The sequence below is a fragment of the Arachis hypogaea genome, chromosome 16 (assembly GCF_003086295.3).
Source record: "Arachis hypogaea cultivar Tifrunner chromosome 16, arahy.Tifrunner.gnm2.J5K5, whole genome shotgun sequence".
NCBI classification, from domain to species: Eukaryota; Viridiplantae; Streptophyta; class Magnoliopsida; order Fabales; family Fabaceae; genus Arachis; species Arachis hypogaea.
In genome coordinates, this window is record NC_092051.1 from 22,593,635 (window position 1) to 22,606,568 (window position 12,934).

Here is a 12,934-nt window from a genome sequence, read left to right on the forward strand (position 1 = left end):
AAGCCCACAGACCCTAGACTAGCATGAATTGCCAGACTTTGATATCCATATATTTTGACAAGAAAATGTGCATTTGGAAGGTTCGAAAAGTTACACTTGAGCATAACCATGACCTGATACCCAAGGAAATAGTTCACATGATTTTGAATTCATGCGATCTCTGGGTTTGCTAAGGCCCACATTGATGGCATGCATCCAAATGGATTGCCGACGTCTAATGTACTTAATTACATGGTAGACATTGCATGTGGTTATTCTTTATTGAGATTTACAGAGAAGGATGCGCACAACTATGTTAAGCATGCTAAGCGTGTAAAAGTTGTAAATCACAACATAAACGCTCCAACTAAATGTCTACTATTTACTAACCAACCAAAAACTATTTGTCAATTCCAAAACGTCTTGCAATAAAGCTGAAGGTTCTTACAAAAATTTGACAAAATGGCTTTAGATTTTTTGTACGATCACTAGCCCAAAAAAAACATCTAGGCCATAAACCACCTTGAGAGTCCATACTACTATGCAATTGCATATGACTTAATTAATGTTAATACATTTTTTTAATCACAATTCACAACGTATTCAGTAGCATAATGCTGACACATATGGTAGTAGTATGAATTTATCTTAAAACAATAATATTTATTAGTAGATTAGGCAGCATAATTTAATTTTTTGGATTAATTATTTTCATAAAAAAGTACTAAATTATAATGTTAACAATATGAATAATATTATTTATCTTTTAAGTATTATTATCATTATTATTATTAAGATTGTTATGAATTTGTTATCTATACTATTATTAAAATTATTATCAAACTAGTAATATTTATAATTATTGTTAATATTATAAGTACTATTAATAAGTATTATTATTACTATGAATATCATTAATAGTGGTAGTAGTTATATCAGGAACTATCATATGAAATTGGATGCTTGGATCATTTTTGTATTCAAAAAGTTTTTTTTACACAAAATTATTTGTAAGCGCGTTTATTCATCTTGGTCCCAAAAAAAGACACAAGTAAGAACAAGCTCAACAAAAAGAAAAAAACAAAAAATAATCAACCTACTAATTAGTCTTAATAATGGTCATCAACAATTATAAGGTTATAAAGACGTCTGACCACTATCAAGGCAGGGACGGAGCTAGAATATAATTTGGAGAGGCCAAAATTTAATTTTTTAATATAAAAAATTAGAATAAAATTTTAAAAGAGCTAAACCAAAATTTATACATAATTTATAAGAAAAAATTGAAATTTAGAAAAGGTCATTCCCCCCTTAACTTATGAAAAGTTTTGCCCCTGTATCGAGGAATCACGCCACCAATTCTGTGGTTTTGGCAGTCTTTATCCCTTACAGCGGACATTTGTCATTCATGAGCTCATCCAATGTAAATCTATTGAAGGTTCTTGATGGCCTAGAGAAGGGGGTTGAAACTATGGCCTTCTTTTAAGTTGATTGATTAACCCTTAAAACCAAAAAATGAAACTTTGCTTCTGTATGTCTGCGTGATGGATTATGTAGGAGACAATTTAGTTTTGTCTCATAAATGGCAGAGAGACAAAAATAGTGCAGAGAAGAAGAAGATGGCACCAACATATATCCTGGTTCAGTTGCTTTGTGCAATGCAACTTACATCCAGTCTCCACAACAATGTTGGTAGAATTTTTACTATACTTTCAAGTGTTACAGACACCAATTTTCTAGGACTCAACATAATCCTATCTTGGACAAACCAAACTTCAATATAAGCTTGATTTGGTCAGGAAACATCCTAGACTCTCAATACACTAAGTGTTTACTCAACTTAGTAAGGGATACAACAGATACAAGATGCAAAATAGAAATACAAACAAATACAAATCAAAAATCAACTTTGGCTTTTCTCTCCAGGCTTCTCTCTTTGCCTTTTCTCTCTATTTGGCTTTTTCAAATGCCTCACTTTTATGCCTTTTTTCACTCAAGAGAAAACAAAAAAAAATAAACATTAAAACAGAATAATAAAACAATAAACCATGAAGGAGATGATGATTCATAGCCTTGAACCCTATAAGCAAAACCAACTTCAGTACCCTCTAAGGAAGCTCTCCATCTTAGTTGAATGTTTCTTTGATATAGAAACACTATCCAAAACTTGAACTCTCACAGGAAATGCATTCAATACAACTTAGATTCAGGTTCTCCCTCCTTTTTTTCACTTTGAAGAGTTCTTTCCTTTTTGTATGAGTTTAATTACCACACCTAAGACTTGCTTCACACAGTTGACTTCTTTTTCTCACAAAATCAGAGTAGCAGCGACGTAGAAGAGAGATGGGACTGCAGCAGAGCTTTCAGATTTCATGCATTCATACCTTCCATCTTCTCTTTTATCCTTTTTCTAATATTTTCAAAGATCTGAACCATTTATTCTTGCTTTATCTCTAAGTTCCTTTCTTGACCGTTGATCCATAATAGAACTTAATTTTCTTTATTTTTTCAGAAATGTGTATGAGGGAAAGGAAGTTTTAGCAAGCTACTTTGGGATACCTCAAGTGGAAAGATTTTTCTGATTTTGCCTAAGATAATTTGTACTTTTGTGCCTTAGCTTCTGATTTCTTCTTCTTTCTTCTTTATAGCTAACAACTATTTCTTCTAGGATGTAAACCCTAACAGAGCTATCTTGTTATGCTTTCTTTCTTGGAAGAGATTTATGTGGTTGAGAGAAGAGAAGAGAGAAACAAAGAGAAGAGAGAGAATGGTTTGGTTACTTTGTATTTTAGTTCAGATGGAAAGTGAAGTTCCATTTCTTAGTTAGCAAAAATATGTATGAATGAGTTTGGATCTCCATTATCTCTTCTGGGCCCGAACCAATCAAAGGATTTTACTTGATATTTAAACATTTGTGTCTTGGTCTGATGCTTGCTTTTGTTTTTGATTGGGAAGTTGTTGGTGTAATAAGGGTTTTCTTGAGCCATGACTGTATGTGGCCTTATTATTGGGCTTGTTTTGGTTGCTTTGAGTTTCTACACCATTAACAAACCAAACTCACACCTAATTGGATTTTTAACCTATAATAATAATGTTTGGCTATCATCCAATAATTGTTATTGTTTTCTTAAACTCAACAACTACTTATTTATATATGTAGATATTTTTAGACAATCTACATCTAATAATTGGTCATCTTGTATTTAATCTTTTAATTATTTTGGAACATGGATATCAATTATTACAAAGTGTTCACCTTGTAAATGATATTTTTAGGCTTAGTCAAGCACTTTTAAGAGATTTTTTCTTCTTTTTCATATTCGGAGTTATTTGGATTTGGTCATGGTTTTGTGTTTTAGACATAGCATCGGATAATGAAGAGTAAACAAATATTTAGTTTGTAGACCATTTATTTTCTTTTTAATAGGGCCTAAACAAACAATAACAATTAAAAAAAAATCTCCCTCTTTCTCAAGTTTTTTATTTAAATAAAAATCTTTATTTAATCAAATAAAAATAATACAAAAATATATTATTTTATGCATTTAATTGTGTCTTCGTAATATAAAAAATAGAAAAATAAAAAGGTGTATTTTGCATTTTGTGCCTGCTAAAACGAGACAAAATGTTACTCATTTTCATGCTCCATACCCACGAGGAAGGAGGACAGGGACCCGTATAATCTGTAACTGCAATCACTTATTCTCTTCTCATATTCAACAAAATTCAAATGTTCTCCTCTCAGCAATCACCATCGCTGTCTGCCACTTCCTACCCCCTCACCGCCAACCTCCACCCCTATCATTGCTTTCCTTTTTCACTCTCGAGGTCACCTACTCATTGCAACATTTGTTGAGTTAAGAAATTAACCAAATTAATTAGTGATGACAAATATTATTTTTGGGCATAATAAATAATTAGTGTTGATTAATTATAATTACTTATTACTAATTGTTTATTATTGCAGGCCAGAATTCAATAGCCTAAATGGAATGAAAAGCAATTAGCAAGGATGGTAGGCTGAAAGCAAAATTGAGAGCCCAAGGAAAAGCAAAAAAAGCCAAAGAAATCAAAACGGGCTGAACTTGAGAAGAACCCGATCCAAGCCCGAATTGAATTTCAATTCCCTCTCACTTGCTTTCACCAAATAAACATTCCTTTCTTTTCTGTCTCAGTCAAATCAGAAAATCAGAAAAGTGAGAAAGAGAGAGTGAGAAAGAGAGAAAGAGCTTCTTCCCTAAACTAGTCACCAAAGAAGCAAGAGAGAGAAGGATTAAGCTTAAAACACAGAAGTCTAATCAGAAAATTCAAACCAAATCAAGCTTAGGTTAAAGGTAACCCATTTCCTCGTGCATGCATCAGATCTTCTTCTCTTCTTCCCAACTCTCTACTCTATCCGAAATGGGATACAAAGGAAAGATGATTTCTGTTCTTCTCTGCTGTGTATCCACGGTCTTAAACATGACTTGGGGACCAAGTTGGCTTTCAAGGGCTAAGATCAAGTTGACCATAGGAAGATTTCTATGGTTGCTACTATATGGCTTTCGGTCAAGATAAGGAAGTTAGAAGGAGAGTTTCTACTCTGGGGATTAAGGAGAAAAAGTGTATCTGTGGGTTGGTGAAGCTCAAGGCTCAAGGTGTTGACCTTGGAAGAAGAACCCAGCAACATGCAAGGAGATAAAAGAGGTTTGATGTTCATTCAGAAACCAAGAAGAGAAAACTAGTGAATAGAGGTTTTGTTCTGAGAAAGCTCTTTGAAGAAGTTCAACTAACTGGATAGTGTAACCTAATCAAAGGTGCATTCCGCCAGTATGAAGAACTGAATCAGAGGCTTGCCAATCTAGTTTTTCGCATAGCACAGAGGCTGTTGATAAAATCAAACTCCTTCATGTTTTACTGATTGTAATGTACTTTTCTAAGTTTATCTTTCTGTAATTTCTTGTGAGAAAAGGCATTGTGAGAAAGCTTAAGAAAAAGCCATGAGTGGAAAAAGGCTAAGAGAAACACTTGAGAAAAAAGCCTAGAGTTATTTTCTGATTTCTTTAGGTTGGTTAAGTGTCTTGTATCTTGTACCTGTAAGGTATCCCTTTCTTAGTTGGGTTAGCACTAAGAGTGAATAGTTAGGTATTAGCATAGCTAATGTCAAGTTAGGTTAGAACTTGAGTGTGAAAGGATTGGGTCAATCCTGTGAAATTGGTGTATGTAATACTGTTAACTATAGTGAAATTCTTCCACTGTTGTGGAGGAGACTGGACGTAGGTTGCATAGCACAAGGCAACCGAACCAGGATACATGTTGGTGTTAGCTTTTCTCTTCTCTGCTGTGTTTTGTTTTCTGATATTCATGAGACAAAAATAAATTGTCTCATAAATTTTCGCTGCTTAGTTTAAACAGAATCAGAATTGTAATTTTGTTTAAAAGGGTCATAACAGCAACAAAAAGGAAGGCATAGATTCAACCTCCCTTCTCTAAGCCTACCACAACCTTCAATTGGTATCAGGAGCTAAGGTCTCAAGAATCAAGCTTAACCGCTTGGAGCAAAGATCCAATGGCGAACAACTTGGGCACAACCACAGTTGCCTACACCCTCACTGAAGGCCAGTCAAACAACCGGCCACCTTTCTTCAACGGGAAGAACTACTCCTACTGGAAAGAAAGGATAAGGATTTTCATCCAATCCATTGACTACAACATATGGAAGATTGTTGTGAATGGTCCCAAGATCCCAACAAAAACAAGTGCTGATGGAGTGGTGACTTCAAAAGAAGAAGCTGAATGGAATGAAGATGATAAGAAGAAGATAGAGCTGAATGCTATAGCAATCAACCTTCTTCATTGTGCTATCAGCTTTGAAGAGTACTGGAAGGTGTCTAGATGCAAGACAGCCAAAGAAATCTGGAAAAAACTCCAGGTTACACATGAAGGCACTAAACAAGTCAAAGAAACAAGGATTGATATGCTGCGAAAAGAGTACGAGATGTTTAGCATGAAGGATGGAGAAAGCATTGATGAAGCGTTTGAGAGATTCTCAATCATAATCAACAACCTTGATGCTATGGGTACAAACTATGCAGAACAAACCTTGGTGAGAAAACTCCTTAGAAGCCTCACAAAAGAATGGGAAAATACTACCACTGTCCTAACCGAGAGTAACAACATAAGTCCCATAATCTATGATGAGCTGAGAGGAAAACTCCTTACCTATGAAGTCACACACACAAACACAGACTCAAAGAAAAAGGGAATAGCCCTCAAGTCACAAATAGAACCGAAAGAGAGTAAGTCTAGTGATGGTATTTCAGATGACGAGCTTTTGTTTTTTGCTAGGAGATTTAGAAGGATGATGAAGAACAAGGGCAAATACAAGGGTTCAAGTTCAAAGGAGCACAAGATCGACTTGAGCAAAGTGACGTGCCATCACTGCAAGGAGGCTGGACACTTCAAGCTAAACTGTCCAAAGCTCAAAAAGGAGGACAAAGGAAAGAAGGAAAGGAAGAGAGTACTCATGGCAGCTTGGGAGGATCTTGAGAACGACTCAAATGAAGAAGAAGAATCTGAAGGAGATGACAAAGACTGCTTCATGGCTGGAAACAACAATCTTGATGAGGTAAATTACTATGATTTGACCATTGAGGACTTACATGCTATTATTGATGATCTCACTTTAAACACCTCAAAACTGCTTGACAAGTACAATGAATGCAGATTTGAAAGAGATGTGTTAAGAGCTGAAAATGATTTTTTAAAAGAAAAAGTGAAGGAAACTGAATGTGCTTTGGACATCATTGAAGAAAATATATTTCTAAAATCTGAACTTGAAAAATTAAAAGGAAAGCACATTGTGGATCCTTCTCATGATTTAATTGCTGAAAATGAAAGATTAAATGATATGATTAAAAGGCTGAATGGTGACTTAGCAAAATTTTCTCAAGGTTCTAGTTACTTAGACAAATTACTTGCAAGTCAAAGACCATTGTTTGAAAAATCTGGTTTAGGCTACATAGCCAAGGAAGATGCAGTTTCCAATACTTCCTCTATAAAATTTGTGACTTCTTCATCAAATACCAAATCTATACCAAACAAATTGGGTATTGGATATGTTTCAACTTTTGAAGAAAAATTTGATGAAGTGTACACAAGTGAAACTGAGCCTTCACCAAGAACTGATCCGAGTTCAAACGGGTCAGGTTTGGGTTACATTTCGAAAAATGAGGCTGCTTTCAAGAAACTACCATTTTACAACAAAATCTCATTTTCGAAAGGTAAAAATGTTCAAAGAAATTCTGGTGAAAATGCTTTTGCAAAGAGGAATAACTTTAATAAAAATCAGTTTGTCAAAAGAAATGCATCTCCTCCAAAAACCAGAAAATTTCAACACTTTAATCATTTCAAGCAATATAACTCACCTCAATTTCAACGACACACATCAGAAAATCATTGTGTCAATTGCAAGAAATTTGGTCACTCATATGCACAATGTTTCATTGAAAAGAGAGTTGTAGGAAACAAAGTTTATAATGTTGTTTGTGATTTCAATGCACTTGAACAACCAAGATGGATTAACTTCAAAGGATCCAAATTAATTTGGATACCTAAGGCTACTTGAAACTCTTCATGCAGATTTGCCTACCATCCAAGAACAAAAAGGACATGTGGTACATGGATAGTGGATGTTCAAGGCACATGACTGGAAGGTCAACTTACTTCATCAAACTAAATAAGTATGATGGAGGTTTTGTGACCTTTGGAGATGATGGTAAAGGTAAAATCATTGCTGTTAGAAAAGTAGGTAATGAACAATCTACTTTCATTGATGATGTACTTTTGGTATGTGGTTTGAAGCACAATCTTTTGAGTATAAGTCAGCTGTGTGACTTAGGATATTTAGTAATTTTCAAAAGACTTGAATGCTGTGTTGTTAATGAAAGAACAAATGAAGTGATGTTTGTTGCCAAGCGTTTTAATAATATGTATGGACTTACTCTTGATGAACTAAAGGATCAAAATGTAGCTTGTCTTCACTCTAAAGAATATGAAAAGTGGTTATGGCACAAGAGATTGGGCCATGCAAGTATGTTTCAAATAAACAAACTTGTAAAGAAAGAATTAGTAAGAGGTCTTCCTTTGATAAAGTTTGATAAAGACATCACTTGTGATGCTTGCCAAATGGGAAAACAAACCAAAAGTTCTTTTTAACCAAAGGAAGACATCTCTACTAAAAGACCACTTGAATTGCTACACATTGATTTATTTGGTCCAACAAGAACTCAAAGCCTAGGTGGTAAACATTATGGGCTAGTAATTGTGGATGACTATACTAGGTTTGGTTGGGTTTTGTTTCTTGCACACAAAAATGAAGCCTTTTCGGCCTTTGAACCTTTTTGCAAGAAAATTCAAAATGAAAAGGATTTAAAAATCTCTTCTATAAGAAGTGATCATGGAATTGAATTTGAAAATAATTTATTTGAATCCATTTGTGAGGAATTTGGAATATCTCACAACTTCTCTTGTCCAAGAACACCACAATAAAATGGTGTTGTGGAAAGAAGAAATAGAATCATACAAGAAATGACAAGAGCTATGCTTTGTGAGAGTAATGTTCCAAAATTCCTTTGGGCTGAAGCGGTTAACACAGCTTGCCACATTTTGAATAGAACAATCATAAGGAAATTTTTGAAGAAAACCCCTTATGAACTTTGGAAAGGCTACCCACCAAACTTAGATTACTTACACATCTTTGGATGCAAATATTTTGTTTTGAATAACAAAGAGAATTTGGGTAAGTTTGATCCAAAGGCGTATGAGTGTTTGTTTGTAGGATATTCCACAACTAGTAAAGCCTATAGGGTTTATCATCAAGATGCTAGGATTATTGAAGAGTCCATACATGTTACATTTTGTGATACTAACTTGGTGCAAAGCATTTTGGAAGATTGTGATGTAGGAAATCAAGCTCAAAAGGAAGTTGAAACTGTGCAAAATCAAGAAAATGGAAATTCTATTCAAGCTGAACCAGAAACTGCTGTTGCTGAAAATTTAAGAGACAATTCCATTTTGTCTCATGAATCTGAAGGAAACCCTAAAGCTAACAGCACCCAGATTCCCTTGGTATCTGAATCTGCCTCCAAATCCACTAGACCTCATGAATGGAGATTCTTGAAGAATTATCCTGAGAAATTTGTCATTGGGGATGTTTCTCATGGAGTGCAAACACGGTCTTCCACTAGAAAGGCAAATGAAGGATCAAACATTGCTCTTCTTTCACAAATAGAGCCTCAAAATGTCAAGGAAGCCCTTAGTGATCCATCTTGGGTTAAAGCTATGGAGGATGAGCTTCTTGAGTTTCAAAAGAATCAAGTGTGGACTTTGGTTCCAAGGCCAAATGGAAAAAAAGTGACTGGCACCAAGTGGATATTCCGGAACAAGTTGGGAGAAGATGGTAGCATTGCAAGAAACAAGGCTAGGCTAGTGGCACAAGGATATGACCAAGAAGAAGGAATAGACTTTGATGAATCTTTTGCCCCTGTTGCCCGAATGGAAGCCATAAGACTTCTCTTAGCTTATGCTGCATTTTGTGGTTTTAAATTATATCAAATGGATGTGAAATGTGCATTTTTGAATGGTGTGATAGATAGAGAAGTATATGTGGAGCAGCCTCCTGGTTTTGAAAATAAAGAGCATCCTAATCATGTTTTCAAATTATCTAAAGCTCTCTATGGCTTAAGACAAGCTCCTAGAGCTTGGTATGAGAGACTTAGCTCTTTTCTTTTGAAAAATGGTTTTCAAAGAGGCACCACTGACACAACTCTATTTATCAAGAATTCTAATGATTTCTTTATTCTAGTCCAAATATATGTTGATGACATTATTTTTGGATCAGCTAATGAATCCCTTTGTTCTGAATTTGGAAAGCTCATGACAAGTGAATTTGACATGAGTATGATGGGTGAACTTAATTTTTTTCCTTGGGCTACAAATTAAACAAACTGAAAATGGTATTTTCATTCATCAAGAGAAGTATGCCAAGGAATTAGTTAAGAAATTTGGTATGGAAAATGCCAAACCCATGGGTACTCCCATGCATCCTAATTCAAAATTAGATAAGGGAGAAACTGAAAAAGATATTGATGAGACTAGGTATAGAGGAATGATTGGTTCTCTTATGTACTTAACTTCCTCTAGACCCGATATTGTGCAAAGTGTTGGATTGTGTTCTAGGTTCCAATCCAAACCAAAAGAGTCACATCTTTCTGCAGTTAAGATGATCATTAGATATGTTCATGGCACATCCAATTTTGGTCTTTGGTATCCTAAGATTGATGATTTTTCTGCAGTTGGTTATTGCGATGTAGATTTTGCTGGTGATAGAGTTGATAGAAGGAGTACTTCAGGTCTATGTTGCTTCTTTGGAAAGTCATTGAATGTCTGGTCAAGTAAAAAGCAACCAACAGTGGCCTTATCCACTGCTGAGGCTGAGTATATTGCTGCTTCTTCTTGTTGTTCTCAGCTTTTATGGTTAAAAACACAGCTTGTCGATTACAAATTAAATGCTGAAAATATTCCCTTGATGTGTGATAATATAAGTGCCATTAATATTTCTAAAAATCCAGTTTTGCACTCTAGGACTAAGCATATTGAAGTGAAATTTCACTCAATAAGAGAACATGTCCAAAAGGGGGATATTAGTATTCAATTTGTTAAATCAGAGGAGCAATTAGTAGATATTTTCACAAAACCATTAGCTAAGGATAGATTCTGCATGCTTAGGACTTGTCTAGAAATTTTGAGTTATGATTCTTTATTTGAAAAATGCTGATGTATTTGCTGGAGATTTTTGTCTCATAAACAGGTATGAGACAATTCTGGGCAGGTGATGAACGTTTCCTTCAAATTAGCGTGTTCTGGGCTTGTTTCAAGTGAAAGTTAATCTGGGCCAACCTTAAGTCAGATCTGGGTAGCCCTATGTGTTTCCTTTGTTCAAACCACCTATGGGCCCAACATGAATGTTACAATTTTGTTTGTTATTTTTGATGGCTTGTGTGTTTAAGTTTTCATAAAGGGTTTTCATTTAATGTTTTGTGGCCCAAAAAGGTTTTCAAGTGGATTTAATTTTTTGGTCCAAAAAGTGTTTCAGTTTAATTTTGTTGTCTTTCAAAATTTAAAATTAATTTCCTGTTTTATTTTTAAATCAAATAAAATCTTTCTTGTATGAGGTCATGTCTTTTCAAGTCTTTTCAATAGATGATGCAGTTGCATGGTTTGAGAAACTTTCTTTTGGGTACGGTTACCAACACTCCCTCTCTTTCCTCCATAACTCTTCGGTTTCTTCCCACTCACTTTACTGCTTATCTTCCCTCAAAAGACAGAAACCAACTAAATGAGAAAGAAAACCATTGCTAAAAGGCCTCCTCGTGAAAAAGTGTACAAACTTCCCACAAAGCCTTCCACTCGCTCCCAAGACCGGACCTTTACTCCATCTCCTTCTCCTCCTACCTCTCCTCCTCGCACTACTCCCATGGCACGAACTAAGACCACGCCAAGGTACCCTGCCTCTGCCAAGCCAACACCACCACCGAAGGTCACACCTTCCAAGCCAGGCTCCTCAAAACCTGGTTTTGCGAAGCCTAGCTCCTCCAAGGGCAAACGTCCGACGGCTGAGGAACCTGTTCCCGAACCAACACAACCCAAATCCAGGTCGGTTCCTGTGTGCTCTCAACGAGGTAACTCTCGAGTTCCTCTCAAAAATGTTAAAGAACCAGACATTGGACCTTTTGATCACAATGCCCATTTTCTGACCTCTCATTCGAACTATAATCCCTATAGATTCAAATCTGCCATGAATAATGACTTTTATGATGGGGTTATCAAGTACTGTACCTTGTGTCCCTCTTTCCTCGCTGATCTGCCATCTTTGAAAAGAAAAGATTTTCCATTTGTTGATAACTTGATTTTTTTGGACTGGAATCATCTTTTTGATATCAAAAAGCCTGTTTATCCCTTATTGGTCAAAGAATTTTATGCAAACATGACTTATCATGAAGGTACTGCTCATTCATATGTAAAGGGCCGAGACATAGTTTTAAACAATGAAACTATCAGTGATGCTTTGAAGTATACTGATGTTGGGCCTTGTGCTTACACTTCGGTTAAGTGGGATGAAAGTGTTGGAATTTCTTATCATGATGCATTGGCACACATCTGTGAACATGTTTCTTTAATTGATGGCATTACACCCACTCACAAAGCCCTAGGGTATGAGCGTGCTCAGTTGCACCGAATGGTCAACCACATTATTCTTCCTCAAAGTGGCTCATATCAAAGAGTTTCCTACACTGATACTCTTGTTTTATATGCCCTTATCACCAAAACTGAAATTTCATTTGCATACTTGATGGTTAGATATATGTTTGATACTGTTAGGAGTGAAAAGGACAAAGCACTTCTTTATGGCATGTTTCTAACTTGCATATTTGAGTATTTTGGTGTTGACTTGATCAATGAGGAATATCAAAATAGACATTCATACCTAAAAGGGGGTGGTTCAGTGAAACAGCAAAAAGGACCTACTAGATCTGAAAGAGTTGTCCTAGATGATGAAGATGATGACTTTGTCCCTGAGGATTCTCCTGCTCCTTCCACTGAGGGTACATCCATCTCTACTGGGAAGAAATCTACCTTGCTAAATGTGGTCAAAGATGTTGTTCAGGAGTTTGTTTCTCAATCAAATCACTTGATTGCTATGAGCAAAGAGCAAAGGAAGCTGGCTAGCAAGCATGAGAAATTCCTAAAGAAATCAAGGGATAGAGTGGCTGTGTTCATGTCCTTCATCGATAACCTTCAAGAAGATGAAGACCCTGTCACTGATGTTGAGGAGGAAGCTAATTCGGAAGGGAATGGTTCTGATGCCTAGAAATTGTCTCATGAAAACTGCTGCTGCTCTCTTTTTGTCTCATGA

At 35.7% G+C, this 12,934-nt stretch overlaps 1 long non-coding RNA gene across 1 annotated transcript; it reads left to right on the forward strand.

The window, feature by feature from the left end:
• Positions 1-1,616: 1,616 nt before the first annotated feature.
• Positions 1,617-2,888, forward strand: LOC140179922 (uncharacterized). Its single transcript, XR_011874027.1, has 2 exons — positions 1,617-2,189; positions 2,300-2,888. It is a non-coding gene; the product is annotated as an uncharacterized lncRNA (long non-coding RNA).
• The last annotated feature ends 10,046 nt before the right edge of the window (positions 2,889-12,934 follow it).